Raw genomic sequence first — 21,542 nt, 5'->3', positions numbered from 1 at the left:
TATAAGGTCAATTTCAAATAGTTTGTCTTCATCTCATACTTGTCTGGAAGTGAATCTATCTATCTATCTATCTATCTATCTATCTATCTATCTATCTATCTATCTATCGATCTATCGATCTATCGATCTATCTATCTATCTATCTATCTATCTATCTATCTATCTATCTATCTATCTATCTATCTATCTGTCTATCTATCTGTCTATCTGTCTATCTGTCTGTCTGTCTGTCTGTCTGTCTGTCTGTCTGTCTGTCTGTCTGTCTGTCTGTCTGTCTGTCTATCTGTCTGTCTGTCTGTCTGTCTGTCTGTCTGTCTAAAATAAATACAAAAATATTCATATTTTTGTATTCAAGCCATGCTTGACTTTATGTGTTCTGTCACCCTAGGCATGGACATTGAACAGACCCCATCAAGTTCTTTTTATTTAGTCAAATGTTGCCTTTGTTATGTCAACAATACTTAATCACTTGAGTTCAAACAAATCCACTAGCAATAAAGTTGAACCGTCTTAATTTGCTCTGATTCTTTATAACTTTTAATGGCTGTTTAAACAACTACTTTGAGTTTTATATCACAAAATATTCTAACTTCAAAGTTGACTGATTTGCTCGTTTGGTCACAATTTCTTATTGTAAAATTTTAGAAGAACACTTACTTTACTATCACTGCCACTGAGGTTGCATGCTGTTTGCTGTCATTGTTTATTTTTCTTTCTCACAGCCGCAACATGTGGGAACCACAGTTCTTTCATGAAAGCAGGTGGAGAGTTGACACAGGGGTCAAGGAGGAAGCCATTGAGTTTGGTTACAGATTTCAAACCCAGGCAGGCACATATTGTCATTATGATTTTTTTGAACAATCGGTCCTATCCTTAGAACGGGATGATTTTTTGAAATGTAAATATTGCTCTTATAATGTTGTCATGGCCAATGTTTATACTTTTTTAAACATCCTTTTTGTTAGAGCTGGAAAAAATATTGGTTCTTTCACTCAATGTAACCAAGCAGAAAGGCTCGCACCCCTACTGACTGGAGTAACAGCTGCCCCTTGGACTCCAATGCTAAGTAGAAAAAAAAATAGCGTTTTTCAAAAGTGAAACAAAGTCTGAACCTTGCAATTACTTTATCCTGGGTTAATGCAATCATTTACACCTCTAACAGTCATTTATATAATTTGGTTCACATGTAATGTCAGCATTAAGTTGCTATAGTTTAATTTATAAGGCCAGATTTAAATAAGGGTCTATCAAATTAATCCCTGTCTTTATCCAGTTGAAACCCTGAAATGCCAGTGTTGATCTTTTTTTTTTTTAATCCATTTTTATTTCCACTGATTTTTCATAATATTACATTGGTTTGTGCATGTGTATATATGCTCTGCTTGTGGCCAGTTTTAATATGTGAATGGAGAATGTGTCTGCTCACAGAGAAACTGTTTCGTGCATGGTAGCAAACACACAGCCGCTCAGGTTTCTCATGCCAAATAGCAGTAGGCTAAATAGGACACTAGGAATCTTCAGAAATAGCATTTAGATGTTGGATGTACTGTTTCATGAAGAGGCCTTTGACGGTTGCTGGAGAGTCCCTGATCAATCCATCAAAAGAGAGTAGTTGTAAAAATAAGCTAGTCCTTGTTCACCACTTCTTGCAAATATGCTACTCATATATATACACAAGGAGGATCTATGGTAGAAAAAAATCAACCTTTAAATTGAAATTGAAGAATAAAAAATGAAATTCTGATCGTGACTTGCGCTGTGAAGTTTTCCCATTATCAAATATGCAGGTTGTTGATTGAGAAATAATGTAAGTACTTTCCAAGAACCAGATTCACATCTTCAAATTCAACCTATTAGTCTGGCAATGCTGCAAAACATTACTTTAAAGATCACATAATCCAAAGACATTAGTGTTAAACAACAAACAAAATATCCGCTTTGATGAATAACGACAGTGGTATCGTCATCTCCGTTTAAAGCATATAGTGGATACTACTCGTGAAGTAACCTTCATGTGCAGAAAAGAGCCTCACATAAAAAAATTAAAAAAACATATCAGATCTTTTCACTACACATTGGAAACTAATCAAACACACAGGAACATGGAGACATGAAATACACAGTAAACGTGGAGATACAAGAGGGTCAGGTTCACTCCTGCTGACATAAAGGCTTTTGAGCAGTAATTGATATGTTTCTGTCAGGTAAGACAGCTGTGCATACACATACTTGACACAAATGTGCTTTTAGATGAGTGACACACACACACACACACACACACACACACACACACACACACACACACACACACACACACACACACACACAGGGCAGGAACATCTGTTTTTGCCCTACAATCAAACCCAGATGGACACCAGTGCTTGTGTGAAAACAGTAGAGACCACACATTAAATATGACGCTGCAATGCTTGTGATTGACTCCTCGGAGGATCACAGAGGAGGGGGTATTGAACAGGGCTCAACCTGTAATTGCGATTATAATGACACAGGAAGCTATACATCCGAATTAAAATGTGCCAACATTTTTGGTATAATTAGGTCACTCTGCCAAAATCCAGAGCTCAGAGTCCTCAGTGTTGTTTTGCTGATGATGCATGAATATGCATCATGAGGACCCGTTAGCTCTTTCCTACTTGTTTTTTTTTTTAATCGTGCATGCAATTTGAGGAAGAACCTAAACATAGTAAGTGAATTAACGTATCATAGTTAAAAGCGATGTGATCCAGCTTTGATGTTTAGCCTTCAAAGCATCATGAAACTGCATGGTTCAGAGGGTCAGCATTGCACAGTATATTTAGCTATGAGCTTAAATTAGACCTGTCACAGTGCCATGCTTACTGGCGTGTTTCTTTATCAGTGAGGTCAAAGTTCTTGGATTTTCTTTATATTTCTTTTGGTTTTGTTTCGGGTGGCATATCAGCAGAGTTTAACCACATATGCATGAAAAAGGATATGAAGCCAGTGCTATATGACCCTTGTGTGAGGGAGTTCCTTTGACTCAGCGTGCCCTTGGTTGAGCCTCTGTCCCTGAGCAGAATGGCACAGTGCGCTGTGCTAATGCTTGTTTAATCAAGTTCCTAGTTGTGCCTGCAGCTATCAACACTCACAGAGTTAATACGGGCCCAAATAGGTCCCACAGCCTTTCATTGTCATCCCAGAAACCTTGGAGTTCCAGCCCCAGACTCATTTAAGAGTAACATCCAGCCTCAAGCAACACAAGCACACACACTTGCTCTCCATATAGTGTCGTTTACCTGCTGACCCAGACATTGTCATCGCAATTACAGTCCATAAGAATTCTTTCTCACCAAACAGACATGATTTAATCAGTGTAATTATACCCGGGTAAGAGAATGTTAAAGATATACTGCTTCTCTGATAAGTGGCAATTTATAATTTTATAAATGTGCATGCAGTATATAATTTGTACCAGTAGATAGTTATCTCACATGCACATTCACTCACAGATTCTCTTCCTTGGGCATTCAGAGCGAGACAGGGTGTGCTGTCACTCCCTGAAAACCAATTCCCCCATTTTCAGTACATTTCTCAATGTGTAATGGTGCACATTATTAGAGTGACTTCTTGTTGACTCATTTGGGTCAATGGGAACAGACTTGTTTTGAGTGATAAGTGTTCTAGACATGCAGTTGTACCTCAGTTAGACAACTTAAAATTAGTTGATGTTTCAAACACTCTCAGATATTAGTCACTTGCTGTGGCTATTTTACAGTTTGTGGGAAAAACAGTGTGTGGCCACAAGGCAGTTATGAAACGACCAACAGAGAGAATTGTTGTGAGTACCATACATTTTTTTGAGAAGTGTCATTGTTTATAACCAAGGCATTTATGAAATCAACCAGTTTAGCATACGTAAAGAAGTTATGATTTCTGTATTTGGGTCATCACAGATGGGTGATAAATTGTGGTGTTTCATTTCAGTTATGCCAAAACATTCAGACAATTCACTGATGGGGATATTGTCTTCTCTACACAGCAGAAAATGTAAAAATATATTAATCAATCGGTAATACACTAGAAAATAGACAAAAAAATCTGTTCAAAAGTTAGTCAAAAAACAGAATCCACTTTGCTCATCACGTCCTGGTTGCACTAAAAGAAAAGACTTACTGTTCAAATATTGACATGCTGGTTTTGACAACATGGCGTACTCTGTAAGTTGTGCATTTAGAGTAGTATGTTTGACTCAGTGCTCTTTGTGAAAGTCTTTGGTGGAGACAGATTTTTGCCAGCAGATGAGTGGGTACAAGCAAACTGGAGGAAAGTTAAACACAGTTCCAACCCACATAAACATATGCTACAGTGTAATGATACAAAGCAGCTTGAAGATCCACAAAATGTCCCATTATAAACAGCATGTGCAGAAAACTATGGAAAGAAAAACTAGTAAAACTAGTATCTGTTTCCAAAGAAAATTTTAGCTGGCTGGCACAAAACAGGGGAGATACTTCCCCTTTGTTTCCTCTACCATAAATTGATTATCTCAGATTTCAAATTTTGTATTGTATTTATTGTTGTAAGTTATTTTAAAGCAAAGATAATTTGCATACTCTCATTACAGAGTTGACCAATATGAGTTTTTTTTAATTATAAATCTGTTTTCAAACACCTGCAAAAAATAATTATATGTTTGCATGTGTTTATTGGTTCCTATGTTGTCCTGCAACCCCTCAAACTATTCCCATTTTTTTTGTTTCAATGGCACATTTATTCCATCAGCTATAGCATGTTGATGATTTTGGGAACACTGATGGAGTGAATTAGCTGTGCAGTTCAAGCTTTCTGTCCTGAGATTCATGCTTTTAAAGGAGGGCGAAGTGTTTTTGATCAAAGAAAGTGACAGTGTGAAAACATTATGGCGAAACCTGATTAGTAAAAGTGTAATGTTACGCACGAAAGGATCAGCATCAATAATGACTCCAGCAGAAACACACCATAGTTTCACCGGGACCTCCAAAATGTCACCCTTTGTCCTTGTCTATAATGTACAAAAGATATGGAATTACAGTGCTTACATACAAAAGAAAAATCCACTGATGTTAATATTTACCCACTATATGCAACATTGTGATAAGGATCTCTTCTGTAAAACCTCATTCTACCACAATATTTCACATATTGATTGTTTTTTCCTCCAATTCTTTGCTTCTTCTGACCTTCTGTTTGGCATTTATATAGGAAATCCACCTGCACAAAAGGCATTGTCATAGTGGTTAATGAGCTCATAGTAAAGAACAACCTGGTTAGTAAGCCTTTGGAACAAAGCATGAAGATAATGCCGTCATACGAGCGAGATAATATGTGAATGAGTCCTGAGCATTTACTATATAGTAGAACCATTTGTGTTGTCTGCAGCGAGTGTCAGTGAAAAAGAGGGAAAACATGGGTGTAAGATGTCAGCTATCAGCTTTAGTACATTATAAATAGAGTCTGAGCTTTGAATATTCATGCTCCAAGCTTAAAATACTATTTTTAACAGCATATGAAGGAGAAAAAAAGGGGGGTTGCCATCAGGCAGAGTTTAAGCTTTTGCAGGGGTTGCAATGAACAAAATATGTTTGATTTGTGTTTTCAGTCTGTGAGATATCATGAGGGAGCGTGTTAAACCAGGTTGCAGTAAATGAAAACATTTCACTGCATGAGTAGTGATAGGTATATCCACAACTGATAATACTATATTTCTGATTGTCGCTGTGACACTTACAGGCAGAGCACTCCCAAATTGTTGTACTTAGACCCAGCGAAGTGATGTATGCATTCCTGTGCTTCTTCAAAAGCAGCACAGCCTCTTGCTCGCATGGGAAAAATATTCTGGATCACACAAGGAAATGCAATTACAGTGTCCCAGCAGAATCCTAATCACCGAGACCCGATGTTAAAAGTTCTTTTAATGTGATGAATTTCAAAGACACCACACACCGATCATTTGATTTACTCAACCCCGTTTCACAACACGTAAATAAGCTAATTAACTAGCCATTTTGAATATGTGCATCCCATGATCTCAAGATATGTTGGTGATTTTATTTAAATAGCTGCTCCCTAAATGCAGCTGTGAAATTGATACATTTTCAAGAAAAATGTTAATTTAACAGCACTTTTTGTAAACCAGAAAATTTCAAGATTTAGTCTTGAGAAATTCAAAAAAACAGCGAAGAAAAAACGTCTGACTTTTTTCAGCCGTGACACTGCAGTGCTGGGCAGCAGCACACGAGGTGTTAAAACTATACAGAGGTATGACAATTTATCAACCGAGTGGAATTTGTTCCAAATATTTTCTATGGTTCGGGACACTGTGGTTATGGTGAAATCGAAATTGACATTTTAAGACGGTCTGGTCAAGCTCCACTTAAGCACCTGGAGACAAAATGTTCATGGCCTGTCCCTGAGCAAATCAAATTAGTTTTGTTGATGAAATGCTCTCTCTCACAATATACCTCCTTCCCTTATGAAACTCTTATTCAGATGTGGAGACACCCTTCCCCGTCACAGTGGTGAATTGCATGTCTGGGTTCACTGCAGTGCTACTGACTTAGTTTTCCAAGCCGATGAACAGAAATTCAAAGTCATTTATATGAAAACATGTTCTCCTAGTCAGACATAAAGCCTCCTTTCATTCATCATCATAAAGTTTATGACATTTTCAAAGGAAATCAGCTGTCGGACTCAGACGTGATCATTTGCTGGGAGACATGAAGTGTGCACCTCTGACACGAACTCGCAGCTTCAAGATCATGACCTTCTGTTAGCTATTGTTATTGAATTGCTGTGTTTTCTCAACAATATAATTCTAATAGGCTTCGGTTGGCATAGTTTTTCTCTGTACCAGAAATATGATTGCAGAAAGTAATGCTAGTTGTTGACACAACATAAATCTTGACATGTAAATTTTTGAAAAATGCCTTCATTATATTATCTGCACAAAGCACTTACAACAAAATGTATTAATGATTGCAGTATCCAATTTTTTTATGTTGGTTTGCATCCCAATTGAACTACTGAATGATAAAACCTTAGTGACTCCAAAGGGATATTTAATTTCCAGTTCAAGGTTTTACAACCGGGCTCTACTGTAGTAGAATTTAACAGACAAGAGGATGTAGAAGAGGAGTTCCTGAAGTAGGATTTCCCAGATGTTTTGCTGATGTTTAGGCCTTTACTTGGCAATATTAGACCCTAAGATACAAGTAGCTGTGCGCTGAGGTGTGAAGGTTTGCTCCCCTCCAGTTGTCTCCACCTCCAAGGATCACTGTCTGGGCGGACCAGTCCATTTTGTTTCCGGCATATAGAAAATAAAATGGGAGGAACCCGATCGAAGGAGTAAGGGAGGAGATAAACCTACCTCTATTTGCTTGGTCTAGAAGAGGCATGATCAGAGTAGACGCCTGCAGGCTCTGTCTCCAACTCTGCTCCTCTGTTGTTCTAGTTTACCCTTGGGAAACATCTTCAGGGAGATGCAGACTCAGGCAGGCACATGCATGCGATAACATGTACACACCCACACACACACACACACACACACACACACACACACACATACCCCTACCTTCAAAAACACTTATGCTTCATCCTTTCTCAGATAAAACAGCTGCTGTTAACCAAACTCATCCCTCTCTTTCTCTCTCATTAATGCTCTAACTTTCTGCGATTGTGCTTGTCTCTGGTGTTAACAGGACAAATTACAAAGGCCAAGCACTCAACACACACACACACAGCCATACACACGTGCACACACCCGTAATTAATTGGTTCCAGTGGAGCCAAGACCTAATTTGTTATCCCCTCGGCCATATTTCTTCAGATACTGTAAGACTGCTCTTATGAAGACGGTGTCCTGATGGCTTCCTTCCCATCTGTAGGTCCTTATAATGTGTTGAAGTATATGTATGCCCTTATTTCTGCCAAAGAGGTGGTTGTTGTTGTTTCCTGCACACGTAATTACCAAGCTTTAAATGTCTGCAGCCTGTTAAGCTTGTTATCTTGTGTGCTGATTGCATGAAGAGCGTACAGGGGCTGATTATGCCATACTCCCTCCCTCGAAACTCATCTGTTTTGACCGGCGGATAGATCATCTGTGCATGTGATAAATCATCAGAACAAACAGGCAAGTAAGTCTGAAAATTTTACAAATTTATCTTGCACATTGTTTCTGTGTAAGACTCAGAATACGCTTGTGGCTGATTTATTGGGTATTAACAAACATTGTATCTTGCTACGCTGTAAAATTAGAATAATTCGTTTAGAGAGGCCATAGGGCTTTGTAGAGGGAACGTCTGAGGATTCATGTCCCAGAATCCGTTTCCCATGTCATGTTCATTTCAAAATCATGGTACTAGAAAGGATATAAAATATTGCTAATCCTGCTTAAACAGTTTTCTCATAATTGAAATTGGTAAATGAGTTTTAAGTTCTACAGTTAGCCCCTCTCTGACTGTTTCATTGTCGTAAAATCCTGATATGTATTAACAAACATGGAATTCTTACAGTGAGTTCAAGATTGTGGGACCCATCAACTATTTATCATTTTTTTGGAGGGCTCCAGTCAGCACATGGATCTTCTATATTATCTTTCCCCTTTGAGAGCGCAGCGGCTCTAACTAAAAACACTCAACCTATCCTGCAATGCAATCTATCAACGTTTTCATACATCACTCCCTCAGTCTGTCTCCTCTAAAGCTGACATGATTGATTATGATATTAGGTATTGGATGATTCAAAATGGCAGCATTCAGAGCAGAACTTTCCACTCGCTGCTTTTCCTATTCTCAAATGAAAGGGAGGCATTTACTCTTGAATAACTCTAATTTTCTTTCATTTAGACACTGGTTAGCGTCAGAGAGCATTGAGGAAGCGTCCCTTTTACTTTGACACAAGTCTGCACCATTTGGTTTTTCAAAAACCAAGCTGATCCCGTGGCCAAAAGTTACCCCTCGCAGCAGTGCTCTCTGTTTGCTCCCTTGCCTCAAAGGTGGAAAACTTGGAGTACACATGTGACTGACAAGTCAGTTTAAGACAAGCACCTGTTCACAGCTGTAGACAGAAATGAAGTAATTTTGTAGCCCAGTGAGACAGTTGGCTACCTTTTAACCAAGCATGTAATTAAAGCTTTAAAAATGTCAGTGTATGCAATGGTGGGCTTTTTGTATTCCAGTCCCGGAGAGTGTGCATATGAGTGCATAGTTGTCTTTTTGGCATTTGCTGCTTTCGTGGCGAGGTATTTTGTTATAAGTTTGGGCATCACTCCGCTGCTTTGATCAGTCTCCAGATGACACCGCTCCTCTTGTGTGGACTGGCCCTGCTGATACAAAGACTGCTTTGAAGTCGATTTTTTTTTTTTAATGCAAGCACACCATCCAAGCAGTTAAACAGTCAAGGAATGTCATAAAATTATTCAAACATCCACCAGGGAATTGTTTTGATCATTGATGATCTTGTCCTTGCAAATTACTAATGGATTTTGTGTGTCACTATTAAGTCTTTAATACTATCTGTTGAGTTGGAATCAAAGATGTCACTGGCATTGAGGAAAAATGCCATTGTACCTTAATGTAAGAGCAAGAAGCATCTCAAACCTTGCTTCCCCGTCAGAGAGGTATCTTTGTAGTACCTTTCTGGAAATATCAACTTTCAGTAAAATATAGATTTGGGACAGTGATGACAAACTCACAGTTTGTTCTCCTAGGTTGTTGTGACATCCCATTCCCTGGGAACAGCGTAGTCTTGACACAGAGAGCAGCTCAGACAGTAGCCTGAGGGTTATGGGCTACGTGTCAGACTTACTGTCTCAGCACCCGATCAGCGCCTTGGTCGGCCACAAAATTTTTCACAAGCTCACACTGTATTATAAAACAGGTCTTAGCAGCGGCAGCAGCTTGGTCCTATAAAGGCTCTCAGATTCTGGAATAATCCTAATTGGCACTGAAGGCAGTGCTGTCCATAGATCCTTATGAAGATGTTATTTTACTTCTGCTGTCTATACGTGAAGTTTTGTTCTTTTTTAACTGAGACACAGTAGTGTAGTAAGGAAGAAACACAGACCCCTAAAAAAAATAATCTTTTCTAATGAAGGAGTCCTGACCTTACCTCTACCTTGACCTAAATTTTGACATGAACACTCCAAGCCCTGCTCTGTATTCAAAGAGGCGACCCTAGCAGGTTTTTCTGTAATGGTTTTAAGTCACAGCTCCAGCAATTATGGAAGCTGCAAGGAAGGGCCAGCTCACTCTCATAATTGCATGTGAGAGGTTTTCTCTCTTTTTAGGCATGATGTAATTTCTCCTGCCACACAATGCAAGTCGTCAAATGCTTTGCCTCTGCTGGAAGTGTGGGTGTAGACACATATACAGTGCACAGCCCTCATTCAGGCAAATTACTATATATCAGCATGAGTGTGAGAGAGAACTCAAGTTACAGTAAAAATAACCTCAGAGTTTGGAAGCCCATGGAGAGACATCGGAGGGTGGCCGTATGGGCAAGACAGTCGAAGTACTTAGTATGTGTGCGTGTTTACGTTGGTCGAACGATTAAAATTCTACATTTAACTGGAGTGGAACAGTGGTTATGGCCTGGAAATAATCATCAGGCCTGCTCAAAACATGCTATCAACCTCAGCACAGCAGCTGCAGAGGTGTTACAGGTTCAGTGATTTTTTATTTGGTACAAAATTCAAGGAAAAAAATGCCAGAGAGCCTGAGGTGTGTACAACCATTACTCATGAGCACAGGAAGGTGACATCTTAAATCGACTTCAAGAGTTCATTGTAGAAAGTTTCAGGAAGTTAGGTGAAACAAACTTGGCAGCTAATAGCTACAAGGCCATTTTCACATCTGCCATGTTTAGACCAAGTTAATTGACCCTCGGTGTGCCCCCGATTCCTTTGAGCCAGGGAGAACCATAGTCACACTCGGTCTGGGATATTATTGAACTGGAGGTCTTGACGGTAGTTTTAGATGTGGTTTGAACACAATCCAATCTAATTCAATCCAGTAATTCGATAAATTCATCCAAGATAAGGCAGATTGTCATTCTGTGGTGGTTAGCTTGTTGTAACAGGAAACTCACCCAAGCAGTAAATATGAGTAGATGATAATAATCATATAATGCAAATACTACTACTGCTATTACTACTACTACTACTACAACTAAGAAGAAGAAGAGTTTGAGTTTAAAAATTCCTTTTATTCAAATGTTTGGATCTAACAGGTATGGGTTCTATGTTCAACGAGAGCATATAAAGATACTCAGTATAGAGCAGTGGCAGGGGATCAACTCAGAATGAGAACAGCAACTCGCCATGGTTATTTACGGAACATACAATGCCTTCTATCGCCCAAGTAGAAATAAAGTCTCCCAAGTTGCCGGTTAAAGAAAAAAAATCAAATTCCACTTTTAGCCGAGTCTTAATCAGTGCCTTTAAGACCGTCGCTCAACTCTCATTCCCTTGATCCCTTGGCTTTCTTTTTCCGGTTCAACCAAATGGCGAATTTGGCAGAGCTTGACAAAAAATTTAGCACAACTGATACCCTCTTGTTGTTCTTTGAATATTTTGGATAAGAAACAAACAAATGGAAGGTAAAGGTAACCCTGTAACCCTCAAACCAAGAAATCAACCCTTCAAGAAACCAAACAGTGGCAGCAACCTGGGCATTCAATAACAACCCCCCCACACACACACACACACACACACACACACACACACACACACACACACACACACACAAACGGTGGAATAGAGACAGCAGTGCGAGGGACTGGACATGATAAACAACAGTATGATGGAAAGAGCAAGTGATACGTGGTCTTATACTTCCTCTTTCTTTCCATTCTGCCGTTCGCCCTCTTCAGAAGTGTGACCTATTTCTGCAGGCGGTACCGTTTTCTGTCACCTAAGGGTGAAGATCTTGCAGTTTGTTAATGACGCTGACTGATTAGATAAACTTATCAGTGTCACTAAAGTAGTCGGAGACATCAACTTTCTTATAGAAAGTATCTAAGACATTAAAGTCCTCTAAGGATTAAAGATCAGTCAGTACCTAATTGCTTTCCCCACATTCCATGCCTCTGCCCTCACCTAACTGGCTTCCCGTCCCACCTGTACCCTGCATCAGTTTCATCATTTATGTCACCCGTAAAGCTTGGGAGCACACCTGTCCCCACTGTCACCATAGAGGAAGTTGCCTCCTTTCCAGCTGTGACCTGCTCCACAATGAGAATGGGGGTTTGCAGAGTGTTCCCTGTCCTCACTGGGTCCTCAGGCACTGGTGGATTCAGCCGCATCGGGCGCTGATACATTGGCAGGCCGAATCTGCAGGTGCGGCCGGTTCGGCCAGAGCCCCCATGCAGGCACACCCTGATGGCCGCTGTGCCATTATTCCTCCATCATTAACCAAATCGCTCTCTAATGCCGGCTTCCTGTGTGGACAAGCAGCCCACATCTCTACATTCAAAATGTTTCATCTTCCCCAAACTGGCGTACGCCATATATGAGGCACGTCCGTATTTCACCCTGAATGAGAACTCCAGGGTTTGTCCCCTTCATACTCAATACCAGAGAGACAGAAAGGGGAGCTTGGAGGATGCCATGTCTCCGATTAGCCGGCACCACAAAAAATTGAACACAGCAATCAAAAAATCACAAACACGAACAGAAAAAACACGGACAGAAAATAAACTACAAAACAAAGTACATATACAGGAAAGGTGAGTGGAAAAGTGGGCCAAACGGCCCTTAAAGACGCTTTCAATCTCCGCTTCCCCCTCGCACACCCGCACAGGAAGAGGAGTAAAAATAATGATAAGCATTATTGGATATTAATATTAAACATGTAAACAACCCAATAGATAGGTTATTCAAATTTCTCAACGTACCATGCAAAACTATAAGAGCTTGAGCAATGAGATAGGTCCGAAGATTTGCACAAAAATATCAAATATTTGACCCTCACCTCTGGCAAATAAGTCAATAGTAGTATTCAGTGCAGTTTTAATGTGCTTGGCTTGCTCTGGAAATTAGATGGATGACTTGGTAAATGCTCTAAAGCTTAAAGACTTGTTCACTTTTTAGAACATCATGACATCAGTTTCAAACTACACATAGTCGAATTTGACGTGCATCATAGTTGCCATGTTTTCTGTCTTGTATCCACGGTACCCTGGTCTGTCCCTGTAAGGGGGCAGTGTCAAAGTATGAAAACTCATTATATTACAGTGAGATTTCTGAAATGCTGTTATTGTTGTCATCATTCTGACGGGATCTAATTAGTCCTGGCATTTCATTTCCTCAGTCTATCACGTACCTCCACTATGACCTTTTTTCTCCTTTCTATTTTTCAGAAAAAAAAACAAGAAAACACTTCATCCTTGACTTTAATTGATTAAATGAAGAAGCCTTCCACAGTGAAGGTACTAATCACTTAGCTGTCTTTGGCAGAGGTAAATTTGCAGCTATGTTGCATGGGCATGTATATTATTGGAGTGACTGAATGGTCAAAGATAAATTCTGAGATAAATTCTTCTGATGATTAAAACGTCAAAAGTCTGGTTGCAAGCCTCAGTCAACTAACCAAGAAATCATCCTCCATTCCCTTATCATTGGTGTAGCTTCCACCATACGCTAGAGAAGAAAATACAGAGCAAACCGCTGTTCATACGGTTACTGCTTGCACAGCAGCTCCAAATCCCAACAACAGATTAGGATCTTGGTGTCAGTCTGAAATGGGAACTGGGTATTTGTTTAATGTTTATTCCAATTTAGAGCTGTTTGTGGAACAGATTGTGATTCAGGGCTCAGAATGAGGTTATGTCCAGCCAGAGATACAGCAAGAATCAAATGAATTACGTATCAGCAAACAGAGGGAATAACTGACGCTCCCGTGTGGAAATCTTGTATTTCCCGATGGTATCTTTTCACCTACCTGGAGCTTTAATTCAGACAGAAAACCAGATTGTCAAGAAACTAAAAACAAATTTCAAAACATGTATTAACACTTGAATTAAATAAATAAATATATGTTCAAGTATGCAAGTGATACATTTGCCCCTTTTAATATGCCCACATTTGAATTGGATTCATGCACAGATAATGAAACAAGCTGCATCAATGGCAGAGCTTCAGAGCCAGGCAGATCTGATGTTCCGTTGACTCTCCAACTGTTGAAATAGCATTGTAATGAGTGATTATTTTTACCACTTTAGATTCTCAGTGTTTCTGCACTGTTTCTTAGTAAGGTCAATTCATGTGTTGCTACATGATTGGTGGTCAGTCTTACCACTCATGACCTGACTTGCAAAGGCATAGATACCTGCGCTCATGCTATTGCCTCTGAAGTTTCAATTATTTTGATCGCTGAGGCAATTGACCTTTTGAAGTCACACTATTGGGTCTGCTATTTGTTAACCGTGTTCACATAGGCCCTAATAGTATTTTATTCTCATCACACACATAAAAAAGTTCGATCAGCGCAGAGGAATATTTGCGCAGATTAAAGATGCTGGAATCTTAATTGTATTGTGTTACCTCAGAAATGTGTGTGTTCGTGTCTATGCGTGCATGCAGGCATGCCTGTGTGCGCATCTGTACTGCGTTAAAAAGGTCGATTTAGAATCCGAATATCGCACTGAGTAAAACAAGATACGGTTTTAAACAAATAAGCAATCTGATTCAGCTTTTCAATCATGCTCCTTGTGAAACACAAACATTTCTGTGTGGAATTAATCCGCCCTGTGATTTGGGGGTCACGGAGCGGAAAAGGCCCTGCTGTGTTGTGATGGACCTTTTGATGGTGATATCATCAATCCAGCCTACTCTGCGTTCCCCTCCATTGTGCCTGAGAGACACCCAGCAGTCCGACATGCACTGAAAGAAGCACAAACAACCCCAGAAATGGCGGGAACAGAAATAGTACTTATATCTTAACTGTAGCCCAGGGAAGTTATTACCAACACTGCAACTAAGAAAAGGAGGAGAATGCTACTATGTGCTGCTTGTATGCTGTCCATGTGAAGTCATGACAAACAATGTTATGTAGTAAAGAACAGTAGCAATGTGTTGCAGATTTCTATGAATAGACCCCAGACAACAGTCAGGAACCACATTGCAAGGATCTGTAATTAAATATGCAACACATGCACTCAGTCATTTGTTTTACATGCCAAAATATCTGATCTAGTGCCCAAAAAAATAATTTGTGCTTGATCAAATCCATTCGGGACTATACAAATAAGCACCTCGGCCTCCAAGCTGCTATTTCTGCAAGACCTTCTTCCTGTGTGTTTGTGTGCCTCTGTAAATATCTGACAATATGCCTTATTTTACAAGGCAGTTGGATTATTTCTTCCTTCCTGATTTATTTCCCAAATGCAAAAATCATTGATGCCGGTAAAGCAATTATTTGACATGAGGTGTTTACCTAACATGCGTAATATAAATATTGATGGCTGGTCATTTCAAAAGCCAATTCACTTCATAAAATAAGACTTGAGAGTTTCCAATTAGTGAATTAAATAATCTCTTCTCAATGGCTGCATGAACTTGAATGTTGGGAAAATGGCTTTCTCTTGACCCAATCAGGAGGCACAGGAACCGGGGAGGCGGGTGGGTCCTCCTAGAGGGTCTTGTACTTCACTTTGACCAGCACTATGCTACTGGTGTAGAATCTTTTCAAGTTTGTCCATGTTTACCTGGGGAAAAAAGATAAAAGAAGTTGTTTTTTTTTTGACGGATAGTAATATATATGGCAGAAAATACAGTAAAGTTGCCTGTTTGTGCCCCTGTGAACGAGACATTTATTTAATTCTCCCAGTCAGCTGCGAGTAGACAGATGTGAGAACCTTCCATCTCTTGTGACTTTTTTTCCATTATCACTTTTTTCCATTTCACTCGTTTCATTACTTTTTCTTTTTCAAAATCCCCAAATTACAGTGTAGCATTTTATCTTTAATGAGTTCTCTGAATACTATTTTGACAGTAAACTAATATCTAAGCAAGAAAACACTGGCTTCTTTTCACTTCAACCCCCTTGGTCATTAAACATTAAACATTTATTTAATCCTGCAAGAATCTAGCAACGGCAAAGCAAAGGCTACACCTCATTTTACTAGTAATCCAAGATTGATATATATTTTTTTGTTATATTGGTTTTTTATACTTATATTGAGTTGTTACACAAGTTATGACAGTTAAAACGGAAAATGTGGCATTTTGTTTACACTCCTCTGTTTTCAGATTTGCTTTACTCCGTGGTACAAAGCTTGTCACTTATTTCAGTCAGGAAAGCAAGTTTTTTTATTATTAAGAAGGCCAAAGTTAAACATCTTGAGTAGCATTTAAAACCATATGAGTATACGGGGTGAGTCACCCAGTTACTATTTTGTGCCTTTAAAAGTTAGAAAAACCAAACACAGTTGTCCTCATCCTTGTTCATTCCTCAGAAAGACAGAGTGACGAAAATTAGTCTGTGCCCCTCATGTGCTGTCAATCATGTCCTGTTTTACGCCTCCTTGGTTTCCCCGTCAGTCAATTATTTTGTCAAATCTTTTGTCATTCAGTCTGTCACTAAGTTGTAAGTCAGGTACCAATCCAGACAATCAATAATTTAATTGAACTGAACATTTAGTAATTAGCTGAGATAATTAAGACATCAATATATTATCCTGACATTTAAAACCTTTATGAAAAATCATCTGTCCTTCACAGACAGCCACGCAAAGTGAAGGGAAAACCTCTTTTTCATATCTATTTGGTGCCGTGGTCTACAAATAAACCTTAAAAAATCACAGGAACCAAACTGGCACAGAGATAACACAGAATACCTAACACAAACCTGGCTGTTACCTACCTGACAGAAAAAGTGATGAACACAGAAACACCAAGTCTGTTGCAGCCGAAGACACACAGAAGCGTTTTGCCTCACAAACCTTCTGTTATGTAAAGCTCCTCAGTAGTGTCATTGTGTGCTTTGGGCTAAAACAAAGTCTGGGTTGATTTTTCGTGTGTGTGTGTGTGTGTGTGTGTGTGTGTGTGTGTGTGTGTGTGTGTGTGTGTGTGTGTGTGTGTGTGTGTGTGTGTGTGTGTGTGTGTGTGTGTGTGTGTGTGTGTGTGTGTTTGTGTGTCAAGTCTGGCTAGACAGAATGGTGAGAGAGGAGCGTCCATCAACACTGTGGTGTGACCCTGATCTCACACTCCCCTGGCTGTGTTTGAACAGTCAGAATATGTGTGCATGTCTGTGTGAATATTTCATTTTGAAGAATACAAAGACTATGTAAATAAGCCTTTTTATACCTCAAATGTAATTCAACCATCATGAAGTCCCCACTCAGACAAAATCGATAGTGTTAGTATGATCGTCTCTGTGCTCATCACTGCAGGAAGACCTCAATTGATTATTTAGATGACACCACGGTTTACTTTGTGTGTTTGTGTGTTTGTGTTTGTGTTTGTGTGTGTGTGTGTGTGTGTGTGTGTGTGTGTGTGTGTGTGTGTGTGTGTGTGTGTGTGTGTGTGTGTGTGTGTGTGTGTGTGTGTGTGTGTTTTAAGGAATATCAATCACTATGATGTAGTATAAGACCGTTTGTCATTTCAGCTTTGGACAACGTCTTGGGAAAATAATTCTACTATTACACACTCTAAAGTGCCATTTGAGCCACATCTACTTGTTAAACTACTTAACCAAATAGTTTCGTTGGGGCTGCCTCATTTCAGAACTAATTGGTTAAATGATAAAAGCTCTTGTAACATTTCAGTGAATGTCTGCAAATTTGTTGCCAATACTAAGTGAATTAACTGTATTAATTTAATCGAAAAGCTATGTTGAGGATTTTCTAAATAACTGAGGCACAAATCATCATCTCCAAATGTGACTTTTTTGTAGGTGTTGTTTCTTTATTTTGCGTTTGTGTGGGTTTTTTTTTTTTTTTTTGTAAATCACAGGTCTAAAGGGCGTGGTATTTCCTTTTGCTTTGAGCTCTAAGTGCATTCTCAATTATTGTCATTATTGGCATATTCACATATATATACATACATACATATAGGTATGTATGTATGTATGTATGAATGTATGTATGTATATAAACAAATATATAAACAAATTTCCCTTATCTCATCTCATCTCATCTCATCTCATCTCATCTCATCTCATCTCATCTCATCTCATCTTACTATTTTTTTAAACTAAATACTGATGTGCAGGTTTTTTCACTTTTTTTCCCCTTTTTCAGGAGTTGACAATATCAAAGAAGATGGAAGCTGTTGTCTGAATAATTTTAAATATATAAATGCTCAGGAAGCAATATAATATGGAGGGGGCTTCCACTGAGTCTGGGTTTGATAGCCACCAAATATTTGTTCTAAATTGTGAATCTGTTTGAAATGCTCTTTTATGCAGCATTTAAAAACTGATAGGTTTTAGGAAAGGCTAGTTGTGTCAAGGGGAGAACAGAAACAGAAATTGAAATCCTCTTTTTTGTGAACCAGGTCTGGCAGTTGGATACATTTTGTTTAAATTGTGATACATTTTGAATTTAAAACCTGATGAAGACCAAGAGAATAACTTGAATCCCATGGTCTAGGAAAGAGGAATTTTGTTTGTTTGTTTGTTTGTTTGTTTGTTTGTTTGTTTGTTTACCTGTCTAATGGTTGCTGATACTAACTTAGTAATGAGGCATAACTGGATTATTTAGATTAGATTAGATTAGATTAGATTAGATTAGATTAGATTAGATTAGATTAGACTCAATTTTATTGTCATTACACATGTAAGTATACAGAATAATGAAATGCAGTAGCAGTTATAGAAGCTAAGTAGCATTTATATTTACAGAAGCCAACCAGTGATTCCTCTGAAGGGGATATTTATATAACTTTGGCAAACAGTGTAGTAGAATTTTGAACTGATTTTAAAGATATTTTGCAAAAGAGGTGTATTTCACTCATGTCAGCCTGTTGGATTTGAGCGTATCTCAAAGGACCACGCTTTTTCACAAAATGCGGCAGTATGGCGCTAGCCATCCGCCCCGGTTCCATTTTATTTTAAGGATTTCCCTTTATATAGTGAAATAAGTGCCCTTTTTTCCACAGACCTATGTTGAGGTTGACGCTTGACTGAGTGCTCTTCTTGTTCTTAATTGGTTCACTTTGTATTGTCTGTCACGTGGATCTGCACCGTGTGTGTGTGTGCGTTCCCTGACAGAAAAAAAAGGATATAGCAGCAATCCTGGCGGGAATACTTTATTATACTATATCATCTGCGCTCGTGCATTTCAAATGACAACATCATTTACCACATGTTTAGTTTTTCTGTGGCCAGAGTTCCCCCGCTTCATGCCGTACATATTGTAGTGTTATCCATCACCAGATCCCTGGAGAATTGTAAAGAGGGAGAATGTGTGTGTGTGTGTGTGTGTGTGTGTGTGTGTTTGTTGCTGTAAATGTGAAGTATATATGTTTTGCTGAATTTTTATCTTTAGAGGTGTGAAACAAAGTCAGAGATACTTATACAAGTTTGAGCAGGACGAGGACGAGCGGAAGCTTGTACTAATGCCCCGGAGATGATTTAGTGTTTAGACCACTGAACAGCACTAAGCCCTTCCTGAATTCTCCCACAGGGCCATTTGGTGGCATGTGGTGAGGTAAAGAGAAAAGAGAATCCACTAGAGATCACTTTGGGGAATGGAACAACAGTTCCAATGGTTTAGTTTTAAATCAAGCCACTGCCGTGAAGGCATAAATCATCCTTGCTTCATAGGCATGGCTGAAAGCATAAGGTTTTCCACACTGTCTCTCTGTGATCTTGATATCTCCAGGACACTAAAACCTTATTAATATCAACGTAAACCAGTATGTGAGCTGACTAGAAAGTTGCACTCTGGTTTGAGCAACAAACCAGACCTCAAGAATCAGAACCCATTTTTGCTACGAATGTAAAATGTTAGCGGCATCATATTGTTAACAAAAATATATTCTTCAAAGGACATGTTGCCGCAGAGGAATAGGCTTGATGTAGTTTCACCATGTAATCACCGGTTCTGATTAGTGTTCATTGCAATACAAACACAGAGTAATTTTAAGAAGTCCAATGAGCCCCCAGATGTGAGAGGTAAGGCCAACACAATAGAAGGTCATTTGAATTTCAGATCTGGTATGAAAACAGAACAGGGTCAATTTGACACAATCAGCTTGTTTATTTTGTACTATAAATATTGTGTTAGTCTATCAAAATTAATCAAAAAGAAATGTGCATTTTGAACATTATGTATTGTAAACCCTGTGATGAAGATTGCAGAGAGCGTACTCAATACGAAAAAAAAAGACATGGAGAAAACCCGCGAGAATTATGTTACTATTATTATTAAAACAATACTCTATATCCACTGTGTTTGCGTGTGTGTGTGTGTGTGTGTGTGTGTGTGTGTGTGTGTGTGTGTGTGTGTGTGTGTGTGTGTTCAGGTATGTGAAGGCTGACTGGAGGTCATGTGCAGGACAGTAATAGAAGGGCTGAGGTCAACTAAGAGCTTAACTCAATGGCTTGCACTCTTGCTCCTGCTAGATGAATCCTGTGTGTGTGTGTGTGTGTGTGTGTGTGTGTGTGTGTGTGTGTGTGTGTGTGTGTGTGTGTGTGTGTGTGTGTGTGTGTGTGTGTGTGTGTGTGTGTGTGCTGTGTGCTGTGTGCTGTTTGTGCGATTGTGTTCATGCGTGAGTTTTTCCATGCAAATGTGTAAATCACAAACCCTGTAGAATTAAATATCACTCATATTCACACCAAAAATAGAATAGTATTATTGGATTTTATTTACTTGGCTCAAAATGTTGTGAAATGGTGCGAGTGAATGTGGTGACTATCTTCTTTAGAAAAAAATAAATAAATCTCTTGCTTGGAAGCTATCAGGGAAACAAGTAAAAATATTTTGGTGTGGAAACATAGTTTAAGTCTGTCAAAACCTCTTAAAAAGCGAGGGGAACCAACTTTCAACTTGTAAAGTGACAGTTTGACTAAAGTGAACCTGCCAGAGAGTAGGGAGGCTGAGGTGTGAACAGACGATAACACGGAAGAGACAACTGCTGCCGCTTGTCACTTGCCCTCCACTGGAACCCCCCAACTGCCACCGCCCCCAGTGGATGACAGGTGTTTTACATTACTGTGGGTAAAGGAGAGCTCCCCACATCTCCCCACTCCCCCATGCTTCATATTGTGGACTTTGAATCCTTTCCATTTCCCCAAGGTCAAAAGCCCTGTATTCCGTGCACACCTACAGTAGAGGTTACTTTCCATTCAAGAAGAAAATGAAATAAAACAGCCAAAATGACAGTGTTTGGGTTTTTGTTTCAGAGTAGACATTGAGAGGACCTTGTTCTCCTCACAATGTCTCAAACCTGTCATACGTTTGTCTGCGCTAACATATTTTCACACTTCAGAGAGGAGACAATATTTGTCTGCAGAAAGAAAACATTCACCAGCCCTCATTTGCTATTTATGTTTTTGTCTTCTTACAACAAACAACGGTAATAT

At 39.2% G+C, this 21,542-nt stretch overlaps 1 protein-coding gene across 4 annotated transcripts in view; it reads left to right on the top strand.

The window, feature by feature from the left end:
• sema5a (sema domain, seven thrombospondin repeats (type 1 and type 1-like), transmembrane domain (TM) and short cytoplasmic domain, (semaphorin) 5A) overlaps positions 1 to 21,542 on the top strand; it is a 117,869-nt gene that overhangs the window by 10,168 nt on the left and 86,159 nt on the right. The window contains exon 1 of one of the 4 annotated variants that reach the window (XM_086151215.1): positions 2,650 to 3,817. The exons of the other annotated variants lie outside the window; for them this stretch is intronic. The gene's annotated coding sequence lies outside the window, so the exon portion shown is untranslated. Of the gene's footprint in view, positions 1 to 2,649; positions 3,818 to 21,542 lie in introns of those variants that run through there. 4 annotated transcript variants of the gene reach the window in all.

This window comes from Fistularia commersonii, chromosome 8 (genome assembly GCF_037954325.1).
Source record: "Fistularia commersonii isolate RoL2024-O1a breed Wild chromosome 8, RoL_Fcom_v1.0, whole genome shotgun sequence".
NCBI lineage: Eukaryota > Metazoa > Chordata > Actinopteri > Syngnathiformes > Fistulariidae > Fistularia > Fistularia commersonii.
Note: the sequence above shows the minus strand (reverse complement) of the source record. Positions and strands in the feature narration are given on the sequence as shown.